Source organism: Coregonus lavaretus (genome assembly GCF_964263955.1).
Source record: "Coregonus lavaretus genome assembly, chromosome: 7".
Classification (NCBI taxonomy): Eukaryota; Metazoa; Chordata; class Actinopteri; order Salmoniformes; family Salmonidae; genus Coregonus; species Coregonus lavaretus.
Window position 1 is genome coordinate 16,832,031 of NC_139994.1, and position 18,662 is coordinate 16,850,692.

Here is an 18,662-nt window from a genome sequence, read left to right on the forward strand (position 1 = left end):
ATGTCGGTGTGAGGATTGTTATTTGACTCAATGGATCATGGTAGAAACTTGATCATTCTGAACAGAAACCTCTAAGAACTTGATCGTTCAGATGAGTTAGTTGAACCATGCGATGAGTGCTGGATGAGTAAGTGCTCACGTTAAAATCTGGGGGGCTGGAACAGAGGTTCCCCATAACTGTCTGTGGGTTGAATGAGGCTCAATAGCCTACAGATATTAATATAAATATATACAGTTGTCCCACTAAGGTTATTTATTTCATTGTAACACATTAATAACATTAGAGGTTGGGTAGGAAGGATGTTGCACGTTGTTAGGCCACAACATGGTTTGTGCATAGGGCCTGTCAATAAATATTATAGACCAATAGTTGGTATGAATGATGACTGAGAAAGCAAAGTGGTCTGACCTCTCAATATTGTGGTGTGAAAAAAACGGAATAACTGTTGATGTTATCAATATCAAAAATGTGCAATAAACTATATTCACATTTCTTCCCATCACTCTGGTAAAGGGAGGCAACAGTTTGCCATATTCAGTGTTCCCAGTGCAGCCCCCTCGTGCAGGTTTGAATCTATTCGAGCGGGTTGATCACCATTGCTCTCTCTTGCTTTAGGACTAAACCGGGGATACAAATCTCACCCACCGGATTATGTAATTCAGACCAAATGAGCTGACTATTACTGTGATTGATTGTATTTAAATGAGAATCAAAGTACGGTTTAATTGATTTGAAACAATGTTATGTAACATTCGTGTCAAGTGCACTGTAGGCTATTGAACATGTACATCAAGTCATTTCCAGAGAGAAAATTGGTGTAGGCTATCCAATAACAATCGCATGTGTTGCATGTTGTATTGCAGATTGAAATGCCATTTAATTTTTTAAATAATAATAGGTAACCCTGTCATTTGGATGATGAGTTCATGGTTGTCTGCGCTTTTAAATCAGTCAATCCATTGATTTGGGAGCATTAACTAGTCCTCAGAATAATTCTCAGGAATTATACATTTATAATAGCATATTTACAATTAAATATTTGGGACCAATTCCAATTCAAATAAATCAATTGAAATGAAATTCATGAAATGTAAAACTATTTTGTAACTAAATGGGAAAATGTTCTGAAGAAAAAATGGTGTTTGACCATATCCTGCAAATTACTGCTATAAAGGCAAAAGGGAATAACTTTGCATCAGAATCTGGTGAATGAAACAGAGGATCTGACAAAGAAAGAGAGCAGTGGTTCTGGTTCCCTGGGTAGTCATTATGTTACACCTGCAGCTATTCCCTCACTGGAAGCTTCATGTGCAACCTGTTCACTTTGCTTGCAAACAAATTATGATATCACACTGGCCCAAATTGATCTGGCATTATTTAATGTTGTAGATTATGGTGTTGGCGCCCACTAGTGTGTACATAAATCACAGCACTCTTCTGTGACTAGGTATGTGTGTGTGTGTGTGTGTGTGTGTGTGTGTATGTATATGTGTGTGTGTATGTGTGTGTGTGTGTGTGTGTGTGTGTGTGTGCTGAATTAGGAGAATGAGTCTCAAACTTGTGTTTGGCTGGTTCTAGGCTGAGCTGCTGGAGAAGCAATCAAGATGTGGAAGGTTGTGTAGCTGTTGCGCCTCATGTTGGCACTAACACACACAGCCAGGGGCCAGAGGAGGACGAAGGGCCAGAGAGACGACAACCAGGTCCTCCAAAATGAAGGAAAAAGTAAGAGGGTTCCAGAAAGCAGACTTCCTTCATTCATTCATTCATTAATTCATCCATCCATCCATCCATCCATCCATCCATCCATTTGTTTATTTATTCCTAAATGTATTCATTCACCTTCAATCCTCTCCACCCCGTTTCTCTTTCCATCCCTCAGCTCAGAGAAGGCCAATGTGCTGCTGTTTGAGAAGCAGAAAGACTTCGTCCTGCGTTTCAGCACACAGCTCATGCAGATCCAGGCAGCAGGTTGGAGACTGAGGATGGGTCTGGCCGCGCTGCAGTACAGCAGGTTGGTACTGTAGAGGTTAGAGAGATGGGTCTGGCCACGCTGCAGTACAGCAGGTTGGTACTGTAGAGGTTAGAGGGATGGGTCTGGCCACGCTGCAGTACAGCAGGTTGGTACTGTAGAGGTTAGAGGGATGGGTCTGGCCGCGCTGCAGTACAGCAGGTTGGTACTGTAGAGGTTAGAGAGATGGGTCTGGCCACGCTGCAGTACAGCAGGTTGGTACTGTAGAGGTTAGAGGGATGGGTCTGGCCGCGCTGCAGTACAGCAGGTTGGTACTGTAGAGGTTAGAGGGATGGGTCTGGCCGCGCTGCAGTACAGCAGGTTGGTACTGTAGAGGTTAGAGAGATGGGTCTGGCCGCGCTGCAGTACAGCAGGTTGGTACTGTAGAGGTTAGAGAGATGGGTCTGGCAGCGCTGCAGTACAGCAGGTTGGTACTGTAGAGGTTAGAGAGATGGGTCTGGCCACGCTGCAGTACAGCAGGTTGGTACTGTAGAGGTTAGAGAGATGGGTCTGGCCACGCTGCAGTACAGCAGGTTGGTACTGTAGAGGTTAGAGGGATGGGTCTGGCCACGCTGCAGTACAGCAGGTTGGTACTGTAGAGGTTAGAGAGATGGGTCTGGCAGCGCTGCAGTACAGCAGGTTGGTACTGTAGAGGTTAGAGGGATGGGTCTGGCCACGCTGCAGTACAGCAGGTTGGTACTGTAGAGGTTAGAGGGATGGGTCTGGCCACGCTGCAGTACAGCAGGTTGGTACTGTAGAGGTTAGAGGGATGGGTCTGGCCGCGCTGCAGTACAGAAGGTTGGTACTGTAGAGGTTAGAGGGATGAGCTAGCAACCAGAGAGTCAACGGTTCTATCCCATGACAGACAGGACAAACAGCTGGTTGGTAGTGGGCTGGCAAGTGGGTTTCTGGTATTAGTATCCCACTGTAGATGTAATCTTCTACCCTTGTGCCCTCGAGCAAGGCACTTAACCCTAACTACTCTCCATTTAACTGGTCTTCTTCTTCTTCTTCTTCTTCTTCTTCTTCTTCTTCTTCTTCTTCTTCTTCTTCTTCTTCTTCTTCTTCTAGCTCTGTTTATGTTTCCGGGACTGGCAGGATGTGGATGTGTTCCAGAGCAGAGTGGCGTCCATGGCCTACATCAGACACGGAACCTACTCAGCCTACGCCATCACTAACGCTACACAGGTCAGCATATCATTATCTGGTAACTTTATTTGGTTTATTCTAACTCTAAACCTATCCCAAGCTCTAGCCCCAAGCCAACAGGGTTGCATATGAAAGTTTGTTGATAGTTTGACCATCTATAGAGGACTATCTAAAGAAAGTAGAACCAATTGAGAACAAAGTGCAACATACCAAAAAAACAAGTATGAGACACAACACCAAAGTCCAATCAAATGATTATAATACCCAGGTGTTTAGCCGTGAGACAGCGGCTAACAGCCTGAGGGTGACGTTGCTGATGACCGACGGCGTGGACCATCCCTGCAGCCCCAGTGCGGTGACCACCGAGGCCAAAGAACCACAACATTCGTCTGTTCACCATCAGGCTGTTGGGACTACCCAGGGACGGGCCCACCAACGCCAGGCTACGTTTGTTTCGCCAGCGCCCCGCCACAGCAGCACGTCCTCAGCCTCACAGACAACCTGCTGGAGGATAAACTCTTTAAAGAACTGGTGAGTGGTGGGAGTGATCTGTCCTCAAGGATACCAACATGTCTTGACATTGCCATACAATTCTAGATGTTTGTATTTTCCCTCCCTCAGACCCTAAATCCCAAATCAGTAGAGCTCATGCAGAGAGATGACTGAACAGGATTAAAATGGCTAAATTGAAACATATACATTACTGAGCACTGAGTGTGAGCTATCAAAATATAAAGCACTGTTTTTTTCACTATTTCTTATTTTTTAGAACACGCTTGTCAACACAGGGGTAAGTATGTCAATTTTTTTGTAATCATACATTTGGAATGTAAAGATAATTATCTCTGAGATATATTCAAATGTTGCTTCCCTTACATCGCATGATGTATTGTTGTCTCTACCTTTTAGCCCTTTGTGCTTGTCACGCCCTGGCTCTGGGGACTCTTAAATGTTGAGCCAGGGTGTGGATTTTTCTATGTTTAGTTTTTTGTTCTAGATCGTTTAGATCTATGTTGGCCAGGGTGGTTCCCAATCAGAGGCAGCTGTGGCTCGTTGTCTCTGATTGGGGACCATACTTGGGCAGCCTGTTGGCACCAGTTAGTTTGTGGGATCTTGATCCGTAAAGGTTTGGTGTGTGTAACCTCAGGACTTCACGTATCGTTTTGTTGTTTTGTTCGTGTATTGTGTACCATTAAAGATGTACGCTTATCACGTTGCGCCTTGGTTCCACGAGTCTTCCTGTAACGATCGTGACAGTGCTGTTGTCTGTGCCTAACAATGTTTGTACCATGTTTGTGCTGCTACCATGTTGTGTTGCTACCGTGTTGTTGTTATGTTGTGTTGCTACCATGCTGTGTTGTCATGTGTTGCTGCCATGCTGTGTAGTTGTCTTAGGTCTCTCTTTATGTAGTGTTGTGGTGTCTCTCTTGTTGTGATGTGTTTTGTCCTACATTTGTATTTTTAATTCCAGTCCCCGTCCCCGCAGGAGGCCTTTTGCCTCTTGGTAAGCCGTCATTGTAAATAAGAGTTTGATCTTAACAGACTTGCCTAGTTAAATAAAGGTTAAATAAAAAAATATAAAAAATAATCTTGTTTCAGTGCCCACAGCCAAAGTCCTGTCTGTGTGATAAAGGAGAGAGAGGTCCCCCTGGAAGCCTAGTGAGTCCACTTCATTATCTGTCTCATTACCTAACCCAGGGGTGTCAAACTCATTCCACAGAGATCCAAGTGTCTGCTGGTTTTTGTTTTCTCCTTTCAATTAAGACTTAGACAACCAGGCGAGGGGAGTTATTTAAAATTAGTGACCTTAATTCATCAAAAGCATCCTCTAGTAACCAGTAAACACCATACGCGATAACTATTCTTCCGTTTTCATTTTGTTGTCCTCTTTTGTCAATTCAGGAAGTACACTGAAATTTCAATTCCAATTTTCCTCATTGAAAAGCAATGACTGGTTTGACTGAATTTACATGAAATTAACCTCAACCCTGCCCTCCATATTTCCCAGTGTTGTGTCTGTGTGTCGGGTCTGGTGTGTCTGAAGTATCCAGGTTGACAGTGGTTTACTCTGTAGTACAGAGGAGCAGTAATCCTCAGACAGGTCTGTGTTGTTGCTGGCAAGTTCGCCAGTTGGACAACCATGGGCTATAACCCCCCTACGTACCCCTCTGTATGCAACCAGGGGCTCTCCCAGTTATAGCACCCTGTTCCTAATCCCCCCCCTCCCCAAGAGGGGTCCTGGGCATCACATCAAAGAGTAGGAAGTGTTTCCCACACTGCAAGTGTTACAGGCCTGTACTGTGTGAGGGGCGAAGTGTCATGGCGTAAAATAAAAGAATAGCGTAGCGGGCCTTTGTGTGTTTTGATTAGCAGGCCTTTTGAAGAGAGGCTTAAAAAGGCTTTTGGCTGGAAGCAGAGGTCAAGGGTATGAGATTAGGTGTTGGCAAACACACATGGAGGGGATGAGTGTTAGGGCGTTGGGAGGTTGACTGAGGTTATATGGCACAGAGGCCCCTGACACTATTGAGTTGACTGATCACAGTCACCTATGCACACATTTACAAACACCATGGGGATGTTATGGGAACAACAAGGGATGAAAAAGGCCCCCCAAAAATACATTCTGTCCAATGATCAGTCCATTCTGTCCTCTGATGGAATGATCTCTCCATTCCTGTGTAATTTGCAGTGGAAAACAGGCCAGTCTGGATCTGACGGTACTCCCGGTCCTGAAGAATTTCGTGTAAATTCTTATTTTTGTCCTGAGATAATCCCACCACCGTTCGTTTGTAGTGACAGAAGCAGTGTTTTTATATACATTGATGTTCGTTGGAATGTCTTTATATAGGTTGATGGATGTATGGATGCATTCACTGTCTGGTCTCTGGTGTCACTGTAGGGGGAACCTGGTATCAACGGAAGGCCTGGGATGGAGGGTATCGAGGTACTGTAGCATACATGGCTAAACCAATCTACATAGGTATATTGTTGACTTATAGCTGATGTAAAGATTTCTATTGAGATCTCTCCCGTTTTTTGGGTCTGCCCGGCACTAGAGGGGAAAAGGTGAGATACCAGTACTACTTGGTGATCTTAAATTCATTACAGTACATGTGCAAAGAAAATCAACCCATGATGGGTTGGATGCTGAATCATAGTGAAACAGCTGGTCAAGGTCCCAATGCTACCCTGACAACAAACAGTAGTGTTTGTTCTACACTACATGCTAGCTAACATCAGTTTGAGCCAGTGCCCATGGTCCTCTGGCACACCACGGTTTAAAAAGCTCGGCGCGGTCAAAATTCAGTTTTTTCTGCTTTTTCGGTTTTCCAGGGGGAGAGAGGCGAGTGTGGCGCCCCTGGGATGAAGAGAGATCAAGTACGCTTTTTATGAATGACTCTCTACTCTCGCCATGCCTCTTCTCTGTTCATTGTGAATGGCTCTCCCCCCAGCTAACTGCTGTTCAGTGCATTCTGATGGCTTTCCGACTGTGGATGAATTACATTGTGATATGAAGAGATAGCTATACGCTAGACCAGTGGCGGCTCCTGAAAAAATTCTCAGGGGGGGCAATTTTTCTGATGATTTAGGTGACCTACACACATTTTAAAAAAGATATGTCCAGCAACAACATGAAGACAGGGGCAGCATATAAGTCAATACTGATATACACATTACTTGCTTCAAAAAGGCCTCATGGTTGAATTGGAAATATGTGCACCTGAGCAAGCAGGAGCTTTTGATAGAGGCTACTGAAAACATTGATGCAAGTTATTGGTAATAAGAAATTTTTATAGACTTCCATATTCTGCCCTCTTGTATAGATTTGTGAAAATGAACAGTGATAGACATTTTGCCTGAAAACAGAATTTGAAAATAATTTCTAGAAAAGGTAAACACAGCTATCTGTATGGCTTTGTAAATATGAACAACCATATTCTGGCCAATTGTATAGATTTGTAAAAAAAATTGTTTACTTTTTTTAAAATGAAAAATAACTATTTTAAACAACATCAACTGTGAACTGATTTGGGCGTGTGTGTGTTAAAGAGACAGAGAGGGAGGGACAAAGAGAGAGAGAGGCTACATTACTTGTACTGAAACTGTTCTCTTCTCTCTTTCAATGCAGCAAAGCGGTCAATGACTTTCTCATTGAAATCAGGCATGCTGAGGACTAGTTTACTAGTTACTTTTTAGCTTGCTGCATGATCAAATTCAGCTGATGCGCATAGCAATGCACGTAATGGCCTTTCTTGAAATGCTCACGCACCTTTTGCCTTCTCTCGCCTCATCACACTGGCTCCATCGTAAGCTTGCGCAATGAGTTTGACTTTCACGTCGTCGGCAAAAAGACCGTTCAGTCTCTCCAAAAGCACACTGGCGATTGAGACTGAGGTTGATTCCGAGATGGGAAGGAACTCAAAAAAGCGCTCCTGCACTTTGTGGTTGTCTCTTTGATGTGAACTTCTTTCAAAGAGACAATCGAGTTGCACTGAACGCTATAGCCATCTTGATAGTAGTACGTGAATTGATTGATGCTGCTACCCGCTCTTTTCTTAGTTACGTTCATGGTTACGTTACGTATGACGAAAGCGCGTAAGTGCAAGCCCTCAGAAACCCATAGAGATTGTATTGAAAGCTCTGAAATTTGAAAAAAATAGATTTTACATGGGAGTCTATGACAGACTTCTGGGCGATTTTCAACCTGACTGAAATCGCCCCAAAAGGGGGGGGGGCCATTTGAAGCACGACTTTAGCCTGATTGGACATTTAGTGGCAGTGTGGCACTGTGGCAGATCAGACGTCTAGATTACAACACTGATAACTACTGTTGCCGTGATATAATTGATTAGAAAAAAAATCCCTTCCTTTTCCCGTTTGGCAGTGCGTCGCCCATATCGCCCTATTGAACACACCGCCCCTGCGCTAGACTCAACATCTTGTAAGCTTGTAACTGTGAGTGAGAGTTGCACATGTCCTTTTTAAAGTTCTTGTGACTTGGCTGCACCCTCAATGGGCAGTTTTTTGTCCCTCGTCCCCTCCTGACTGTGAAATGTTCCCACAGGTGCCAGATGGACCACCAGGTGCTCGGGGACCCAGAGGAGAGCAGGTGACTCAATACAATATAATACAATACAACTTTATTGTCCAAATGTTACAGCGAATAACAATATGGTCAAAATGGTGGTGGCATGGTCATTTTTTAGACATGCAGATCGATTTCCCCCCCCCCCTAATCTATTTTGGGACCCTACAAAATAGATTAAAATAGATAGCCAAGTCCCAGGGATAAGTCTAAGTCATTATTTCTGTTTTGACTGTTTTGTGCTTGTGAAAACAAAAAGAAAACTCAACTTTGCATCGATTCTTTCTAACACACTTTATCAGTTTACAGGGAGAGTGTTATATTTGACTTACCCTGGAAACAAGAGGAGGCTGGTGGGAGGAGCTATAGGAAGACGGCTCATTGTAATGAATGGCATGGCATTAATGGAATGGAGTCAAATATGTGTTTTCCATGTGTTTGACCATGTTACATTTATTCCATTCCAACTATTACAATTAGCCCGTCCTCCTATTGCTCTTCCCACCAACCTCCTCTGCTGGAAACAGGAAAACAACTAGGCTTGATTGAATAAGGCCCTGAGTATCTTTAGAATCCACTGTATTTACCCACATGTGTTCTAAATTAGAATGTATTCGATTTACATACTGAGGAGAACTCCCCATGGCCATAAAAATGTGGAAAAATCCCACTCCCTACACAACGCTCTGCCCATTCATACCTGTGTGTGAATGAGTGGTCAAATTGAACGATTCCTGTGTCTACACCCCCACATCTGACCCTCTACTAGAACCATCAGTATCTCATGGACATGCACATTGAGTATGAAGCTCTTCTCCCAGTCTGCATTTATGGAATGTGAGTCCTGGATTAGTCCTTATCCCCATCCTAATGGAGCCTATCTAAAGCAGTGAATCCAAGCCTGCAGTGTACTGTCTTTATCTCCCACCAGACTATTGTCCAGCAGGATTAGTGTTTCGGCACGTTATCCACCCCCCTCCCCCCTTAATTCCTCTTTAAACGCTTTTCACGCCCCTCCAGCATTGGCATGACGACAGCAGTCCATCTGAATACGGTTGGTGGTTTTTAGGTTTTTGTTTTAGCCCTGGTCCAGACCATGTTCCCATGGGGACTGGGGAGTACATATGCGAATTGTAGAACTATGGAGGATACGGCTAATGGAAACATAATTTGATTGACCACACCCTGACCCTCCAAAATATACATGACCTGTTTGCCATACCATAACATTGACCAGAGAATGTGAAACTAAAGCTTACTTTGTTCTTGCTCACACACATATATGTATATATATTGTATTTTAACCCCTTTTTCTCCCCAATTACGATATTGTCTCATCGCTGCAACTCCCCAACGGGCTAGGGAGGCGAAGGTCGAGTCATGCATCCTCCGAAACATGACCCGCCAAACCGCGCTTCTTAACACCCGCCTGTTTAACCCGGAAGCCAGCCGCACCAATGTGTCGGAGGAAACACTGTTCAACTGACGACCGAGGTCTACCTGCAGGCGCCCGGCCCGCCACAGGGTGACGCTAGAGCGCGATGAGCCAAGTAAATCCTCCCCGGCCAAACCCACCCCCTAACCCGGACAACGCTGGGCCAATTGTGCGCCTCCCTATGGGACTCCCGATCATGGCCGGTTGTGATACAGGCCGGGATCGAGCCTTAGACCGCTGCGCCACTCGGGAGGCCCTGATTGATTGGTTTACTTATTTGTGATTATACAGTATTTGTGGGGGTGTTTGTCTTGTCTCTGTTGCAGGGTCTTAGTGGAGGTCCTGGGGACCAGGGCTCTGAAGGACCTGTAGGACCCAAAGTAAGGATGATGCTAAACTTCCTATACCTCCAGAAATGTTCTAGATAAAGATACAGCTAAAATGTACAGAGAATGTTGGGGAAAGGTGAATGATGCCCCTCTTTCCCAAGGTGACTCTGGACCTAGTGGAGCGATGGGACCTCTAGGGGATGCTGGCATCTGTTAGTTTAGATCTGTTGTTAGGGTGACTTCTACCTCTTTTCTGGCAAACGATCTCTAGTAATCTCTCTAGTGCTCTCTCTAGTGATCGCTCTAGTAATCTCTCTAGTAATCTCTCTAGTGATCTCTCAGACTCTAATCCTAATTTATCCTGTATCCTAGGGTGATAAGGGAAACCAAGGAAGACCTGGACCCACCGGTCCAATGGGTATGGGTGAACCAGGACTGCCGGTAAATTCACAGTGTTCCTTAGGTTTTATGGCTAGATATCTTGTTTATGTCAATGCTTCACATAGCCCTCTTGTAGAATTACCCTGCAGTGTGTCAGGATATCCACTAGGTGGAGACATATTGTAAATAATTGAGCTTTGCTCTGCTGATGGATATTAATTATTGCTATCCTCTTTATTATGTCTACTAGGGTCAGATTGGTCCTCCAGGGGTTCAGGGAACACAAGGGTTCCCAGGAGAGGGTCTAAGGTGAGACACCATCACTAGCTGTTCAACCCACTGATTAGTCTAGCTTGGATATGTACTGTATGTGTATGCTATAGTGTTCTGTATGTGAGATATGGCATGTACTATAGGACTCTCATACTCATACAGTGAAGTGAAGTGTGTACCTAGCTAATGGCTCAGTGTCTTTTATGTGTTTCAGGGTGACAGGGGTTACGAGGGTCCTAAGGGCACCCCAGGTTCAGGGTTCAAAGGTGACAAGGTATGTTGACCCTAACCCTGACCTTAACCTTAACCCTAAACTACCTCAAGATGGGAGGTATTGAAGTGCTGTGTGTCTATGGTGATGATGGTCATGAAAACATTGTGTACATAAAGGCAGGGGTTCTCAAAGTGGGTTAATGCAGGGGGTCCGGCAACAGAATTTTCTCTCTACCCCAAGGCCAAATTTGTAGAATAGCAGGAAATTTGCTTTAAAACTGGAAAATTGTCTGTCTGATGCCAAGAGGGGGACCTTTTAAATGTTCATTCCCGGGGGCCTAGACTTGATTAGTCCGGCCATGCACTGCAGAAGTCATAGTAAAACCTCTTGTGTGCCATTTTTATCACACTGTAAAGTAGGAGCTGTGTTCTGATATTATGACAGGGTCCCTGATGAGGTTGCTATCATAAATGGGGTCCCGACACAAAAAGAGTTTGGGAACCCCTGCACTAAGGGATGACCTCTTAACCTCTGACCTCCAAAGAAACACAGGAGCCCCAGAGTTGCCAGGATTGGTGGGTTTTCCAGGCGCAGGGATCCAAGGAGAAAAGGCAGGCCTATCAAATTATTCCATTATTTCCTCTGTGTTCCATTATTTCGATTTGTATCCCACTGTCATTCTGGTTTGTTCTATCACTCACTTATAACTGAACTGACTAATCTCTGTCCCTCTCTCTCCATGCTCCATCTGGGTCTTCCGGCCCTCGGGGGCCACCAGGGCTGGGAATAGTTGGCCCAAAGGTGAGTGGAACTAAATATGGTAGTGGGTGACATGGTACATTTCCCCCTTACTCAAATCCAGACCTCGAGGTCCGTAGTACTGTTGGTTTTCATTCTTCACCTCTAATCAGGGACTGATTCAGTTGTCTTCTCCACAGGGTGACCAGGGCTTCCCAGGGCAGCACGGACCACAGGGAGAGAGAGGAGTCGGGGAGCCAGGGCCAAAGGTGAGTGGATGGCAAAGGTCTCCAATGCAACATACAATATACAGCTGAGATGAGCAGGTGTTGAATGTGAAGGTGTGTGTCTGATCTGTGGTCGTCTCCAGGGTGAACCAGGACCTGACGGATCCTCTGGGATACCTGGTATACCTGGGGAAGATGGAGCGGTCGGACCTAAGGTAAGCACGGGATCAAAGTTAATTTTGAGTTCAAAGTGAATTGGGCCCCATTGTATATCTACTATAGAGTGTAAAGAGTACAGACATTTGAAATAGTTATTAAATCACTTGTTAACTTGTTCATTGTCTGCATTTTCATTGTGTCTTGAAACAGGGTGAGATTGGTTTGCCAGGACCAGTGATGGGAAAGGAATTCCTGGAAAAAGGTAGAGTTCTTTTTTTGAAGGTTTGGGATCTAGAATGTTTACCCAGACAACCACCCACAGTCCGATAGAAACCTTTGGTAGTTCTGGCCAACCTGCATACACCTACGTTAAACAAAGCATTACCAGGGCGGCAGGTAGCTTAGTGGTTAAGAGCGTTGTGCCAGTAACCGAAAGGTCGCTGGTTCTAATCCCCATGTAAGTCGCTCTGGATAAGAGCGTCAGCTAAATGACAAAAAAAATAAAAATAAACCTGCTTCTGGTATAGGAGACATACTGATTAACTCCAGCTTAAGCAATACAAGAGAGGACATCCTGAATAGTCAACCTTTTTTGAAGTACAGGATGGACAAATATTGTGCTGGGCCTTACACAATTGAATTGAATGAGTTAATCAGTCATGTGGAGGGTGTGACGGCATATTGAACGTGCCATATATGTCAGGCTGACTGAATAAATATTTACTGAACCTTTTCACAAAGTCAATATCCACTACAACTAGACTGCCTGACCGGTGCGTCTTGTCAATGATCTCAAGGCAGCTGGGACCATAGTCACCAAGAAAACAATTGGTAACACACTACGCCGTGAAGGACTGAAATCCTGCAGTGCCCGCAAGGTCCTCCTGCTCAAGAAAGCACATACAGTGGGGAAAAAAAGTATTTAGTCAGCCACCAATTGTGCAAGTTCTCCCACTTAAAAAGATGAGAGAGGCCTGTAATTTTCATCATAGGTACACGTCAACTATGACAGACAAATTGAGAAGAAAAAAATCCAGAAAATCACATTGTAGGATTTTTCATGAATTTATTTGCAAATTATGGTGGAAAATAAGTATTTGGTCACCTACAAACAAGCAAGATTTCTGGCTCTCACAGACCTGTAACTTCTTCTTTAAGAGGCTCCTCTGTCCTCCACTCGTTACCTGTATTAATGGCACCTGTTTGAACTTGTTATCAGTATAAAAGACACCTGTCCACAACCTCAAACAGTCACACTCCAAACTCCACTATGGCCAAGACCAAAGAGCTGTCAAAGGACACCAGAAACAAAATTGTAGACCTGCACCAGGCTGGGAAGACTGAATCTGCAATAGGTAAGCAGCTTGGTTTGAAGAAATCAACTGTGGGAGCAATTATTAGGAAATGGAAGACATACAAGACCACTGATAATCTCCCTCGATCTGGGGCTCCACGCAAGATCTCACCCCGTGGGGTCAAAATGATCACAAGAACGGTGAGCAAAAATCAAAGAACCACACGGGGGGACCTAGTGAATGACCTGCAGAGAGCTGGGACCAAAGTAACAAAGCCAACCATCAGTAACACACTACGCCGCCAGGGACTCAAATCCTGCAGTGCCAGACGTGTCCCCCTGTGCTTAAGCCAGTACATGTCCAGGCCCGTCTAAAGTCTGCTAGAGTGCATTTGGATGATCCAGAAGAGGATTGGAAGAATGTCATATGGTCAGATGAAACCAAAATAGAACTTTTTGGTAAAAACTCAACTCGTCGTGTTTGGAGGACAAAGAATGCTGAGTTGCATCCAAAGAACACCATACCTACTGTGAAGCATGGGGGTGGAAACATCATGCTTTGGGGCTGTTTTTCTGCAAAGGGACCAGGACGACTGATCCGTGTAAAGGAAAGAATGAATGGGGCCATGTATCGTGAGATTTTGAGTGAAAACCTCCTTCCATCAGCAAGGGCATTGAAGATGAAACGTGGCTGGGTCTTTCAGCATGACAATGATCCCAAACACACCGCCCGGGCAACGAAGGAGTGGCTTCGTAAGAAGCATTTCAAGGTCCTGGAGTGGCCTAGCCAGTCTCCAGATCTCAACCCCATAGAAAATCTTTGGAGGGAGTTGAAAGTCCGTGTAGCCCAGCGACAGCCCCAAAACATCACTGCTCTAGAGGAGATCTGCATGGAGGAATGGGCCAAAATAATAATAAATAATAATAATATGCCATTTAGCAGACGCTTTTATCCAAAGCGACTTACAGTCATGCGTGCATACATTTTTTTTTTTTTTGTGTATGAAAAAAAATACCAGCAACAGTGTGTGAAAACCTTGTGAAGACTTACAGAAAACGTTTGACCTGTGTCATTGCCAACAAAGGGTATATAACAAAGTGTTGAGAAACTTTTGTTATTGACCAAATACTTATTTTCCACCATAATTTGCAAATAAATTCATTAAAAATCCTACAATGTGATTTTCTGGATATTTTTTTTTCTCATTTTGTCTGTCATAGTTGACGTGTACCTATGATGAAAATTACAGGCCTCTCTCATCTTTTTAAGTGGGAGAACATGCACAATTGGTGGCCGACTAAATACTTTTTTCCCCCACTGTATACAGGCCCATCTCAAGTTTGCCAATGAACATCTGGGAGAAAGTGAAAGTGAGAACTGGGTGAAAGTGTTGTGGTCAGATGAGACCAAAATCGAGCTCTTTGGCATCAACTCCACTCGCCGTGTTTGGAGGAGGAGGAGGAATGCTGCCTATGACCCCAAGAACACCATCCCCACCGTCAAACATGGAGGTGGAAACATTATGCTTTGGGGGTGTTTTTCTGCTAAGGGGACAGGACAACTTCACAGCATCAAAGGGACGATGGACGGGGCCATGTACCGTCAAATCTTGGGTGAGAACCTCCTTCCCTCAGCCAGGGCATTGAAAATGGGTTGTGGATGGGTATTCCAGCATGACAATGACCCAAAACACACGGCCAAGGCAACAAAGGAGTGGCTCAAGAAGAAGCACGTTAAGGTCCTGGAGTGGCCTAGCCAGTCTCCAGACCTTAATCCCATAGAAAATCTGTGGAGGGAGCTGAAGGTTCGAGTTGCCAAATGTCAGGCTCAAAACCTTAATGACTTGGAACAGATCTGCAAAGAGGAGTGGGACAAAATCCCTCCTGAGATGTGTGCAAACCTGGTGGCCAACTACAAGAAACGTCTGACCTCTGTGATTGACATAAAGGGTTTTGCCACCAAGTAAAGGGGTCAAATTCTTATTTCCCTCATTAAAATGCAAATCAATTTATAACATTTTTGACATCCGTTTTTCTGGATTTTTGTTGTTGTTATTCTGTCTCTCACTGTTCAAATAAACCTACCATTAAAATTATAGAATGATCATGTCTTTGTCAGTGGGCAAACGTACAAAATCAACAGGGGATCAAATACTTTTTTCCCTCACTGTATGTAGATATTCAATTACAAATCAGCCTTTTCAGCTACAATAGCCATTTACAACATTAACAATGTCTACACTGTATTTCTGATCAATTTGATGATATTTTAATGGACAAAAAAATTGCTTTTCTTTCGAAAACAAGGAAATGTATAAGTGACCCCAAACTTTTGAACGGTAGTGTATGTTCAAGTGGGGAAAAACAGGTAACTGCCAAAATAAAGGATAAAGTGTCTTAATAGGGTGTTGGGCCGCCAGAACAGCTTCAGTGCGTGTTGGTATAGATTCCTCAAGTGTCTGGAACTCTATTGGAGGGATGCGACACCATTCTTCCACAATAAATTCCATCATTTGGTGTTTTGTTGATGGTGGTGGAAAACGCTGAGTCAGGCGTCGCTCCAGAATCTCCCATAAGGGTTCAACTGGGTTGAGATCTGGTGACTGAGACACACTCACACAAACCCTTTAAACCCCCTATGCTTCTTCTAGCCATTGTAGCCAAAATAATGTGCAACTGGGCTTTTTCATACATGACCCTAAGCACGATGGGATGTTTTAATTTCTTAATTAACTCAGGAACCACACCTGTGTGGAAGCACCTGCTTTCAATATACTTTGTATCCCTCATTTACTCAAGTGTTTCCTTTATTTTGGCAGTTACCTGTATGTTCAGAGGGAAATTGGTTTTGGTACTATCAATATGACTTGGCACAATATTCTGTGTGCCACTGTATACCGTGTTGTGAGCTGTTATAACATTAGCCATGATTAACCATGCTATTTATTAGTCTTGTCTCCTTGTGACCTTCATTGGGGAGCCTGGGTTCCAGGGGCCAATTGGCCCTCGGGGGCCTCCAGGGGATGGCTTTCCAGGAGAAAAGGTACAAACTAAGTCAACGCTTTTGATCCCTGCGGGAATTGAACCAACAACCTGAGCCACACAGGACTGTAACTGCCAAACAAACACACACAGACCAGTTCAATGCCAACATGGACACACACAACCATTTGCTGTTCACTATAAATGTTCTTGTTGATGTACTTTACAATACTGTCATATTACAGGGGGATTGGTGGAGACTGTGGGAGGAAAGGAGACAAGGGAGAATTTGGAGAGACAGGATCTACAGGACCCATGGTATGATAGTCTTCTTGTCCCATCATGGTTATAAAATAACATATTTCATGGTTCATTTATATGTTGATCGCTAATCTGTGTTCAAACTTGCAGGGGAAATCTGGTGAAAAGGGGGAACCTTGCTTGACAGTGAGTAGAGCACAAAATGCATACTGTTTCATAATGGCACCTTTGTTATGTCTCTCAACCATATTTGTATATCTTAATAACGTTTTCTTCTTCCGCCAACAGAGAGAGGAAGTCATCAAAATTATCAGGGAAATTTATGGTGAGTTAAAACAGCTTGTTGACTATAAATGGAAGTGTACAGAACATAAACACTATTGACTTAAAGAGTTAGCTGACGTTTCTTCCTTCTAAGGAACTATACCCAGAGCTCCCTGGAAAACAGTGGCAGTTGTTACTATTGCTGGATTATCCTTTGCTAAATAGATAAATTAATAAATTAAATGTGCTTCTGTTTGCTCTTTGGGTTCTAGGCCAGGTTACGCAGTCACTATAGTTGCAGTATTGTGAACTCTTTAAACATTCTAGATAATGTCTCATCACATCCCAACTATTCTCCCTGTGTGGCCTGTTTAAAAGTCACCCTTAATCTCGATGCCTGCCATCACTGCTATGCTAAGATACTTTAACGTTTAAACCAAAGGTTATATACATAACCAAGTAATGGAGTTCCCATACACTAGCTAGAGAAACAGGCCAGTGACATTCTATTATGACTGGTGTTGATTGATGTTCTATATTTTGATACTCCCTGGATAACTACTTAATAATTTGATAACTTGAAATTAGCTTGAGGTTGATGACAGTCTTTGTTAAACTGTGTGTCTTGGCACAGCCCTGGAGAGTAAGCTGCTGAGCCAGATCTGTGAGCACTACGATGGAACACTCTTCATCCCCAACTCCCTCGGGCCACCCGCCCCTGGACTCGTCGCCCCCTCACCTGTACCCATACTGACCCCTGAGGTTTACAGAGAGGTCCCAGACAGGGGCGGCATTAACCAACTTTGAGGATGATTACAGAAGAGTAAGAGAAAACACTTTTAGGATGAATTTACGGGATGAACTTACGAAGACACTAGGATTGAACAAATGGACAAAACCACATGAAAATAGACATTACAAGCCATGGACAAAACCACATATAAGTAGACATTGCACATTATCATACCAATATGCAAACTACAGTCTAATCAACTATGAATTATGCTCTAATAAACTATATATTCAATAAACTATGTAAAGCTGTAGTCTAAATAACTGAGTAAGGCTCTTAACAAACCACATAACTATGTTACCCTCTAACCACACACCATATACTGCATTCAACAAACCAGAAAATCCAGAAAAACGCATGTCAAAAATGTTATAAATTGATTTGCATTTTAATGATGGAAATAAGTATTTGACCCCTCTACAAAACATGACTTAGTACTTGGTGGCAAAACCCTTTTTGGCAATCACAGAGGTCAGACTTTTCTTGTAGTTGGCCAACAGGTTTGCACACATCTCAGGAGGGATTTTGTCCCACTCCTCTTTGCAGATCTTCTCCAAGTCATTAAGGTTTCGAGGCTGACGTTTGGCAACTCGAACCTTCAGTTCCCTCCACAGATTTTCTATGGGATTAAGGTCTGGAGACTGGCTAGGCCACTCCAGGACCTTAATGTGCTTCTTCTTGAGCCACTCCTTTGTTGCCTTGGCTGTGTGTTTTGGGTCATTGTCATGCTGGAATACCCATCCACGACCCATTTTCAATGCCCTGGCTGAGGGAAGGAGGTTCTCACCCAAGATTTGACGGTACATGGCCCCGTCCATCGTCCCTTTGATGCGGTGAAGTTGTCCTGTCCCCTTAGCAGAAAAACACCCCCAAAGCATAATGTTTCCACCTCCATGTTTGACGGTGTGGATGGTGTTCTTGGGGTCATTACATTTACATTTTACATTTTAGTCATTTAGCAGACGCTCTTATCCAGAGCGACTTACAGTTAGTGAATACATCATTTTTTTATACTGGCCCCCCGTGGGAATCGAACCCACAACCCTGGCGTTGCAAACACCATGCTCT

At 43.9% G+C, this 18,662-nt stretch overlaps 1 pseudogene across 1 annotated transcript in view; it reads left to right on the forward strand.

Moving 5' to 3' along the window:
- The window catches only part of LOC311131903, a 32,278-nt pseudogene continuing 13,616 nt past the window's right edge, over positions 1-18,662 (forward strand). The window contains exons 1-21 of the transcript in view: positions 1-6; positions 1,624-1,723; positions 1,841-2,016; positions 3,081-3,197; positions 3,427-3,689; positions 3,928-3,948; positions 4,758-4,817; positions 5,848-5,901; positions 6,058-6,102; positions 6,198-6,224; positions 6,492-6,536; positions 8,224-8,268; positions 10,006-10,059; positions 10,381-10,449; positions 10,640-10,698; positions 10,858-10,938; positions 11,421-11,520; positions 11,618-11,677; positions 11,815-11,883; positions 11,985-12,056; positions 12,211-12,321. The product of the transcript in view is annotated as an uncharacterized misc_RNA (transcript). The remainder of the gene's footprint in view (positions 7-1,623; positions 1,724-1,840; positions 2,017-3,080; positions 3,198-3,426; positions 3,690-3,927; positions 3,949-4,757; positions 4,818-5,847; positions 5,902-6,057; positions 6,103-6,197; positions 6,225-6,491; positions 6,537-8,223; positions 8,269-10,005; positions 10,060-10,380; positions 10,450-10,639; positions 10,699-10,857; positions 10,939-11,420; positions 11,521-11,617; positions 11,678-11,814; positions 11,884-11,984; positions 12,057-12,210; positions 12,322-18,662) is intronic.